General features: G+C 42.6%; 1 pseudogene; it reads right to left on the bottom strand.

The window, feature by feature from the left end:
- Positions 1–565: 565 nt before the first annotated feature.
- Positions 566–4,503, bottom strand: LOC122879095 (annotated as a pseudogene).
- Between the last annotated feature and the right edge of the window lie 5,790 nt (positions 4,504–10,293).

The following is a 10,293-nucleotide window of genomic DNA, read 5'->3' as shown; positions in this document are numbered from 1 at the left end:
TTTCATGATGATGGTAGCTTTTTCTCCAACTTTCTTTCACCTATTATGTAGAGAAACCCAGTGTCACAGAGGAGATGGACACCATAGAAACGGCAGCCAAAAATAATGGTCTCTGCCATAATAGCACCATTCACTGGGGCCCATGTGGTTGTCTACATTATATAGGGAAGAAAATTATTTGAAGTTCTCAAAAATCCCTTGAAATTGAAGTAGCGGTAGTGATGATGGCTTTTTTTTTTGATGAGGTATGAGTCACTATGCTAATATGATTAGGCGCCAGATCCATGTTGGGTGTTCTAAAATGGGAGGACAGATAAGAAATGTGTTGACAGGATGTAATCAAGAGACAGCAATACAGAGTTTCTCACACTGAATAATATGTGTGAGAGTGAACAATTCTCACAGTGTTCAACACAATCACTCGCACATCCACTCTCTAATGAGTGAATGTTTATGGTGGGCTGTCAGGGTGGCACCACACTAACTCATGAGCTGATAATATGATGAAATGTTTATTTCCATTTATACAGACATACATATGCAGATATTTTGCTACAGTGCATTCAACAGCAATGTTTAACAGCTTAGATCAAGTTATGTACACTTAACATGAGCACAGAAGAAAAATAACATTTATTATTATTTATTTATTCATTCTTTCATTCTTTTGTTGTTGTTGTTTCAAGTGTTGTGATAAACAACATACAGTTCTCAAAAGAAGATACATTTTGGGGCAAAGATACAGAACAGAAGGCCATAACCATTGCAACAATGTACTTCCCAGGAGAGCTAATGTAGGTGGGCACAAAGGCCACCCAGACAGTACAGAAGATCAGCATGCTGAAGGTGATCAGTTCAGTTTCATAAAAGTTGTCAGGGAGTTTCCTTGCTTGGAAGGCCAGGAGGGGCTAAGATAGGCCAGTAGGCCAATGTAGCCCAGAACCAGTGAAAAGTCCACCACAGAGCCCACAGCACATTCAAGAATGATCTTGGGTCGCCAGTTGCCCATGATGTCTTTTTCTGCATGCTGAGGAGGAGCCAGGGTCAGCCACAGCACACAGATCAGCATCTGGAAAATAAGGTTGGGTCAGCAAAGGATATGTTTAGAATACAAAGAAAGACACTGAATCTCTATTTGTACAACTGATCCTGTCCTCACATGGAATGGGGTGTGAAAAATAGAATGTCACACATGAAATCCTACAGTAATGAATAATATTAGAACTGTTATTTACAGAATTACCTGTACCAGGGTGCAGATAGAGATGCTCAACTTCTACTGAGCAGGACCAACATAACACATCAGGTTCTCCCCCGGCAGCATGGAACGAAAGGCCACCAGGATCACCACGGTGCGGCTCAGCAGGCAGGCGATGCACAACACAAAGCTGATTCCAAACAGCGTGTGTCTCAGCATACAAGACCAAGCCACTGGCTGTCCAATGAAAGCCAGCGCACATAAGAAGCAGAACTTCAGCGACAGCAGGAGCCTGAAGCTCACCTCTGAGTTGTTGGCTCGCACTTTAAAACAGGGGAGGGATTTGAAGTAAGGAGACACATGGATAAATTACAGCATTGGATGTGGTCTTTTTTAAATTTTGACGTAAATGGATCAGGAAACTGCAATATCATTACACCATTATTCTTTTAGCATGATGAAACTACAATGTAATACTCTCCAAAATGTGGGATGGTGCTACACTTTACCAAAGGTGTGTGTCGGTAGTAAAGGAAGGTGGCAAATGTGGCAACTGTCAGTGTTGCCCCAACAGCTGAGATGATGGAGAGGACGAGTCCCATGATGTGGAATGCAAACTGTGTGGTTTGAGCTGGACCAGAACCGATCAGGACACCGAATACAATCCAGTGATCCTAAGACACAGAGACAGGAAAAGCAAATGTGTTATTATTGTTTTCCACAGGTAAATCTGAAAGTGTTATTATTCTATTTTATTAATGTTAAATAGTACACTAGAGTTAAAATCCCAAAGTTGCAGCTTTCATTTACAGCTTATTCTCAAAATGTTTAACTTTATGACTCTTTACTCATACAATATATAAAGAAGTAGATAAATAAAATGAACCCTCCAAAGTACCTAGTGTGTTGCTAATTTCTTCCTCAGCACAAGGCAGACAGTCAAAGCAGCATACAGGCCTCCCTTTCTGCTTTCCTTGTACCAGAAGGACAAGGACTACTACACACAGACACAGGCACCTAGGATCACAGTAGGGTCAGGTAATATAGTAATATTATAGTAATATTTCATCATATACTAAGAATTCAGAAGCAGAGAAACCCACATATGGAGTTTCTGAATGTGTAAAAGAGAGACTTATGATGAAAAGCAGCAAAAATACATACCTTATGTCTTCAAATGATAGAAAGATAGATAGATAGATTTTGCCTCTTTTACCATGAGTTTTGTTTACCTATGACCTCTGAGCCTGAACACGATGTTCCTCCCACGCAAGAAACCGAGAGAGCATCCAAACACTGTTTCCCAGAATTCCTTCATGAAAGGGTTAGAGTCAGGTAAACTCAGGCTGGGATTTATGCAAGCCAGAATTGCTCCCAGTCCAGGGATATCGGACTTCCGCAGAGCAAATCCTATGGTCCCAGCCAATGAGGGAATGTTGCGAGGGACTGAGACAGTACCATAAGTAACCCAAGCCTCATTAGCAATCCACTGCTTATCTGTTATATTCTGGTGGACCACTTCCCCAAACAAAGCTTGACAAAGAGATGAGACGCAGAGGTGTGTCATGTACCTGAGTAGGTGCAGCTAGTCTTCATAATATATGTATGTCTAAATAATGTGAAAAGTAAAGCTTAAAGCTTTAGTGATTAAATTAACTTTTCTTTCTGATCTATAAGAAATGTTACTACAGCTCTGGCAGTGGATTGTTGGATGGTTTCAACAATCCTTTGCATTGTCATCTTTGGATAGTTCTTGGAATGAAAAGGAGAGATATTAAGAATCATAGAGAGAACTGCAGTTTGTGAGAAAGAGACAAAATGGCAAGGGAGTGAATGAGAAAGAAAGAGAGGGGATATGTAGTGACACATTCAAAATGAGACATTACAGTAGCTTTGGAATCACTTCATGGTAGGCAACACACACTTCACTTCCCCTGAGTGCATCCATTAACATCTGAATCCCAAATCTGCCAAAAATCATCATCCGCAGACACCCGCCACACCCAAGTCCACCCCATCAAGCGCAGCAGCTCAGTTATGCCCCACTGTTGTGCAGCATCGCTGGGCATTGTGCAGAAGAACAGCAGGTACCTCCTGTTATCAATCAAACACACAGGAGGCTAAGTAGCTCACCTGTGAAGAATAAGAGTATTAGAAAGAGATAGACAAGGAGACAGAAAAATAGTTTAAAAAGTGAGTGGATTGACAGTGAGTATAAAAACAGAAACAGACACATAAGTTGAGTTATACTTAAGTAGTCCCAGCAAAAAACATTATCCTCTGCATTTGACCCATCTTAACTATTTGGGAGCAGTGAGCAGCTGCTGTGCAGTTCCCAAGAAACAGTTCACATTTTAGTTTAGGCTTTAGTCAAAGGCAATTGTGGGCACACCTCTAATACCTAACATTCATGTCTTTGGTTTGAAAGAAAACAGGAGCAGCCAGAGGAAACTCACGTGAAAATAGAGAGAACATGCAAACGGGACACAGACAGCTGAAGTTAACCTATTGGGGTTTGAACCCATGACCTTCTTCTTGTGAGGCAGTAGTGTAACACTGTTCAGTCCAAACACAAATGTGCAAGAAGAGAAGAGAGACATATGGTACTGTAGTACAATATTAGAAATTCTTTACAACAAAACTAAAAAGCACATAAATCATTATTATGTTTGCAACACATCAATTATCCTCACCATGGGGATATCAAACATCCCATGGGTGTTTGCCTCAACAATGGAGGCTGAAGTGCGTGCATCACCAAGAATAACTGGCACAGTAGGCACAGATCGACATTCTGAGTTTGCCAAATGCACTTCCTGTCCAGTTACCATAGCCATGGCTGCTAACAGAGTGGTGCTCTCTGGTAGGCAAGTATCAGCTGCCAGATAGCTGAGGGTGAAGTTGGGCAGGAGGTCGGGGTTATTGTTAATTTCCTCCACTACAAAGATCATAGCCTGTAACCAGCAATTCATTAAACGCAACACTCATTCATTAAAACTGCACAGGAAAATAATAGCAGGAAAGATGAACATAAGAAATCAAGACATATGATGACAGAGTGTGTTAAATACATACTTAGTTAAGCTAAACATGTTCAAGAAAAGAAAAATATTTAATTGTTCAAATTATTTCATTTCACAGGAAGCCTTAACCTTCTCACCCTGAAATCCCACCTCAGGATGTGGTGCCTTCACATGAACAGGGTACAGGCCCCTGATCACTACATCTCCTGCCTGATAAACGCTACCTGGAATATACTTTACCATCAGCTGGCAAGGCTCTCCTCCATAAACCCCCTGGATCATCCTAGCAAGGCAGCAGAGGAGCAGAGCACATATATGCATCACTTGGAAGATACAAGCACAGCCAGGGAAATCCAAATGAAGGACAAAGTATTAACAGCATTGATTAGTTAACACATGAGATAAAGCAAGATAAAAGTGACAAATGTAGCAAAAGCCAGAAAAACACTTCATCCCGTAGAGAGGATTTGTGACCTTTAAATCAAATGCTTTTTTGTTTTTTGTTGATGAAACAGAGGGCAATCTAACTATTGTGTAACATATTTTACAAATGAAGTGTTATATTCTATTTTCTGCTCAAAACACAAACGTACACCTCAACTCTGTAACAGGGATGGATACTTACTTTGAGCTTACTTTGATTGCGGGTCACCTCTCACTACACCAAAGAAAGGAAGTGGAAGACGATGCATTTGATATACAGAAATCACTGCCACATGGGAGGGAAGTCAGACTGTGGCTTAGCAGGAGGAGAAAATTAGTTTGTTATTGAAGGGAGAGAATAGAGATTACAGTCATTTGGAGTTAACACAGTAATGGAGCAAAACCCATTCAGATCGCCTGGAATAGCAGTTTCAAAATAGATTATGTCATTGTAATTTATATTATCTTAATATGCAATAATGTGGCTTATGATTTAGCCTAAGCAACAGCCTTTCTCTCATTCCTGCACTTATTTTGAATGATCATACAAAATGATGGAACCTGAGGAAATTCTGGATCTTTGATGGTCATCAACAACCAAACTCTTAAGTGATAGCAGGGGTTGGGTAATTCCATGTAATTGTGTAATTTGACCCCATATCTGTCAAATCTCATCATACTGATGATTGGCTATATGTGGGCATGTGAGTGTGCTTGAGTAGATGTACAAATAGATTGGAGAGGCATATTAAAGATGAAAGAGGTTAGAGGGAGAAAGAGAGAGCTGTCATTTTCAGGAGCAGGCCCTGTCAGTGACAAGTGTTCATCCAATTACACCATGAGTGTCCTCTCTTTTCCATTCTCTCTTTCTTCCATTCCCATCATTCTTCCTGTGCTCTCCACTTTCTAGACCACCTGATCTCCCTCTTCCTCTGCTCTTCTCCTTCAGCCTTTGTGGGTCCTTAAATAGTCTCCAGTAATTACTGTTCCTCTCCTTTCCTCTCCTCTTGTCTGCCCTCTTCCTTTAAAGGAATAGTTTGACATGTTGGGAAATATGCTTATTCACATTCTTGCCGAGAGTTAAATGAGAAGGTTGATGCCACTCTCATATCTGGTATAATTCAATAAGAATCTTTAATATAAGGCTACAGCGAGTAGCCAGTTGGCTTATCTTGTGCTTATCTTAGCACAAAAACTGAAAACAGGGGGGGGAAAGCTAGCCTGTCTTTGTCCAAAGGTAACAAAATCCACCTCCCAGCACCTCTAAAGCTCACAAGTTAATATGTTATATCTAATTTGTTTAATCTGCACAGAATCCATAGTGTTAAAGTTGCAGTTTTATTCCTGGTTTACACGCAACTAGCAGAGACTCCAGGAAGTCACAGCTCCCGGCAAAGAAATAGTCCTGCATGTAACCCTTGACGTTTTTACACTTACACTGTTTTTTGTACAGATTAGACAAACATTTTAATTTATAGGTGCTGGTAGGCAGACTTTGTTATCTTCAGAAAGAGCCATGCTAGCTGTTTCCCCAAACCCACCCTTGTCCTTACGCTATGCTAAGCTAAGCTAAGCTAAGCTAACTGGCTGCTGGCTGTAGCTTCAAATGTATCTTATAGACATGAGCGTGATATCAATCTTATCTAACTTTTGGCAAGAAAGCAAATAAGCAAATTTCCCAAAATGTCAAACTATTCCTTTAAAGCTTGTTCAGTGTTTCCTCTAAGTACCTAGCTACTAGACAAGGCCTTGCTCAAATACAGACAGGTAGACACTTCAGCCATGCTTCCATAAAATCGGATGCTGTTCATTAAAATTTGTGATTTGGATTTGTTGGGTCTCTGTAAATAATATTATCAGAATTAGAATCAGAAATACTTTATTGATCCCCCAGGGGAAACTCTTTTGTTACAGCAGCTCACTATCACATCAGTGCACACAGGAATAGAAGTACTAAGCAAAAAATATAATACACTATAATACAGGTCAGAAAATAAATTAAGTACCAAGTGGGTATAAGTATAAAATAACTGTGAAGTACAAAGTGGGTCTACCGGTTGATGATAATAATACGGTATGAGGTAATAGTGCATGAAGTCATTCTCAATTGTGAAAAAATTGGACGTTAAATTTTTTCACAATTGAGAATGACTTCCGGATGGGAGCCTAAACGTCTTGATTCTGAAAACAGTGTCCAGATGACTACGACTGAAACCTTTTTTACGTTAGGGTCATACAGACTAACACTTAGAGGGAGGAGTTAAAGAGTTTGACGGCCACAGGCAAGAATGACTTCCTGTGGCGCTCTGTGGTGCTTCTTGGGGGGATGAGTCTTCCGCTGAAGGTACTCCTTTGTTTGGCCAGAACGTCATGGAGTGGGTGAGAGACACTGTCCAATATAGCATGTAGTTTGGCCAGCATCCTCCTCTCTGACACCACCGCCAGACAGTCCAGCTCCACCCCCACAATGTCACTGTTCTTACAGATCAGTTTGTTGAGTCTGTTGGCGTCCGCTACCCTCAGCCTGCTGCCCCAGCATGCAACAGCATACAGGATAGTACTGGCCACCACAGACTCATAAAACATCTGCAGCATTGTCCGGCAGATGTTGAAGGACCTCAGCCTCTTCAGAAAATAGAAGCGGCTCTGGACTTTCCTGTACAGAGCTTGAGTGTTCTTAGCCCAGTCCAGTTTATTGTCCATGTGTACTCCCAGGTACTTGTAGTCCTCTACAACGTCCACACTGAACCGAGGGAAACCGGGGTCACTGGTGCCTTGCCCCTCCGTAGATCCACAATCAGCTCCTTAGACTTTGTCGCATTGAGCTGCAGATGATTCTGCTCACACCATGAGACAAAGTTACCCACCACAGCCCTGTACTCAGTCTCATCACCACCGCTGATACATCCCACCACAGCAGAGTCATCAGAAAACTTCTGAAGGTGGCAGGACTCTGTGTGGTAGCTGAAGTCTGTGGTGTAGATGGTGAAGAGGAAGGGAGAGAGGACAGTCCCCTGAGGGGCCCCAGTGTTGCTGACCACGCTGTCCGACACAGTGCTGCAGGCGCACAGGCTGTGGTCTGCCAGTCAGGTAGTCTACAATCCAGGACACAAGGGGTGCATCTACCTGCATCGCTGCCCGCTTCTCACCCAGCAGGGCTGGCCAGATGGTGTTGAAAGCACTGAAGAAGTCAAAAAACATGATCCTCACCGTGCTTGCTGGCTTGTCCAGGTGGGTGTAGATGCGGTTCAGCAGGAAGATGATGGCATCCTCAACTCCCAGCCTGGGCTGGTAGGCAAACTGAAGGGGGTCCAGGAGGGGTCTGACCATGGGCCGCAGCTGTTCCAGCACCAGTCTTTCCAGGGTCTTCATTATGTGGAAGGTCAGTGCCACCGGTCTGTAGTCCTTAGAGCCACTGGGACGCGGCGTCTTCGGCACAGGAACGAGGTAAGATGTCTTCCACAGAACAGGGACCCTTTGAAGACTCAGGCTCAGGTTGAAGACATGCTGAAGGACTCCACATAGCTGGGGGGCACAGGCTTTTAGTACCCCGGGGCAAACGCCATCGGGGCCTGCAGCCTTGTTTGAGTGGAGTTTCATCAGCTGTCCTCTCACCTGGTCAGTAGTCAGGCACACAGCAGAGGTTACAGGCGGGGTCGGGGGGAATCATTAGTGTGAAGAGGGCCGTTAGCCTGAGAGCCAGTTGAGGGGGGAGTAGGACTCTCCCAGGAATATGGGGGAAGGGGGTGCAGAGTACTCAGAGGTGCTTGAGGGCCGACAGCAGCTGAGTTAGCTGGGGGGATGAGCAGAAGCCGGTGTGTCGAATCTGTTAAAGAACAGATTAAGTTTGTTGGCCCTGTCCAAGCTGCCTTCAACTCCTCTGCTGCCAGTCGGTCTGAAGCCTGTGATGCTCTTCATGCCGCTCTCATGTTGTTCTGCTGGAGTTTCCGCTCCAGCTTCCTCCTGTACTTCTCCTTGTCCTCCCTGATCTTCACCTTCAGGTCAGCCTGGATTGCCCTCACCTCCTCCCTATTACCATCAATAAAGGCTCTTCTCTTGACATTCAGGATGTCTTTGATGTCCTTTGTTACCCACGGTTTGTTATTTGGATAACAATGGACCATCTTAGTTGGGACATTGTAGTCCACGCAGAAGTTAATGTAGCCAGTAATGCACTCAGTAAGCCCATCAATGTCCAAATAATGAGTACGGTCTAGACCTGCTCTATAGGAAAAGTGCAATGAGATAATGTTATGAATTGGTATATAATTGCTATATAAATATTTAAAATTATTGAATTGAATTGACTAAAATTTGTTTTATTTGTTTCCTCATAGCTCTGAAATTGACCCATAGTATTGACCTAACTAACAAAGACCCATTATACCCTCTAGAGACAAAGTTGCCAGCCCCAGCTGCAGCAGCTCCTCCAGGGGGATACAGGAAGAGGAGCCCAGGACCTAGCACAGCTGGGACCAGGTCCACAGAGAAAAGGATGTGACAGGAATGGCCTGGTAAGTTGGAAGTTTCTGTCAGTAATATAATGCCTTTTGTGAATGTTGAGGAGAGCGGAACAGGATAAAGTTAGATGGGACAGATGAAGGGCAAAGGATGGATTTATTTCCAAGTCCACCAAATTTGTTCCTCCCTGCTCTGCCGGATGCCAATGTCAACTCTTCATATCATGGAGCCTGGCATTGCACCCATCACAACAAGATAATTAGAGCAGAGAGAAGTGCCATGTCCAAGCGAGGTAAGTAACCCACATTCCACCCAGAAGATTCAAGCAAAAAATTACCCAGAGTTTATAATAAATCTTTCCACACCCTCCTAACAATTTGTTATTGTTTCTATATTTGTCTCTCTAGATGTGCATCAAACAGATTCGTCTCACAAACTCTTCCCTGTTCTGCTGATCGTGGGTTGGATTGCTGGTTGCACAGCAGTTGTCTACTTTGTCTTCATTTTTGCTTGGGTACACGATTCCATCTTTAAACTATATAATATGCTTATATATACATGTATCAGTGTATGAACAATACAGTAGGTGTATCCTTCACATATAATGATGTGTCTGTGTATGCTTAAATGGATGTATTTTTTAATGTATTTTTAGCCACACTACTGCTGTGGCTCTGGAGGTGGCAATGTTGGTCTGTCAGACTGTCAGTCAGTCCACCACTATGATTAATTTCCATGAGCATTTGTATGGACATTTATGTTCCCCAGAGTATGAATTCTACCGACTTTGGTGATCCCCTGACTTTTCTTCTAGTGCCACCACAAAGTTTATTTTGTTTTGTTTTTTTTGGTTTTGAATGAAATGTTTGAAAACTGGATAGATGGCCATGAAATCTGGTACAGACATTTATGTCTCCCACAGGATGAATTGTAATGCCTTTGGTGATCCCTTAATTTTTCATCTAATGTCATCATCAAAATGACATTCCCATCAGCCTCAGTTGTATTTTGTGTTTAGTGCTAATTAGCAAATGTTAGCAAATGCTAATATACTAAACTAAGATGGTGAAAATGGTGAACAGTATACTTGCTAAATGTCAGCATGTTAGCATTGTCATTGTGAGCATGTTAGCATGCTGACATTAGCCTTTAACGCAAAGCATCACTGTACAGCCTCACAGAGCAGCT

The sequence above is a fragment of the Siniperca chuatsi genome, linkage group LG7, assembly GCF_020085105.1.
Source record: "Siniperca chuatsi isolate FFG_IHB_CAS linkage group LG7, ASM2008510v1, whole genome shotgun sequence".
Lineage (NCBI taxonomy): Eukaryota > Metazoa > Chordata > Actinopteri > Centrarchiformes > Sinipercidae > Siniperca > Siniperca chuatsi.
This window is presented reverse-complemented; position numbering and strand designations above follow the sequence as displayed.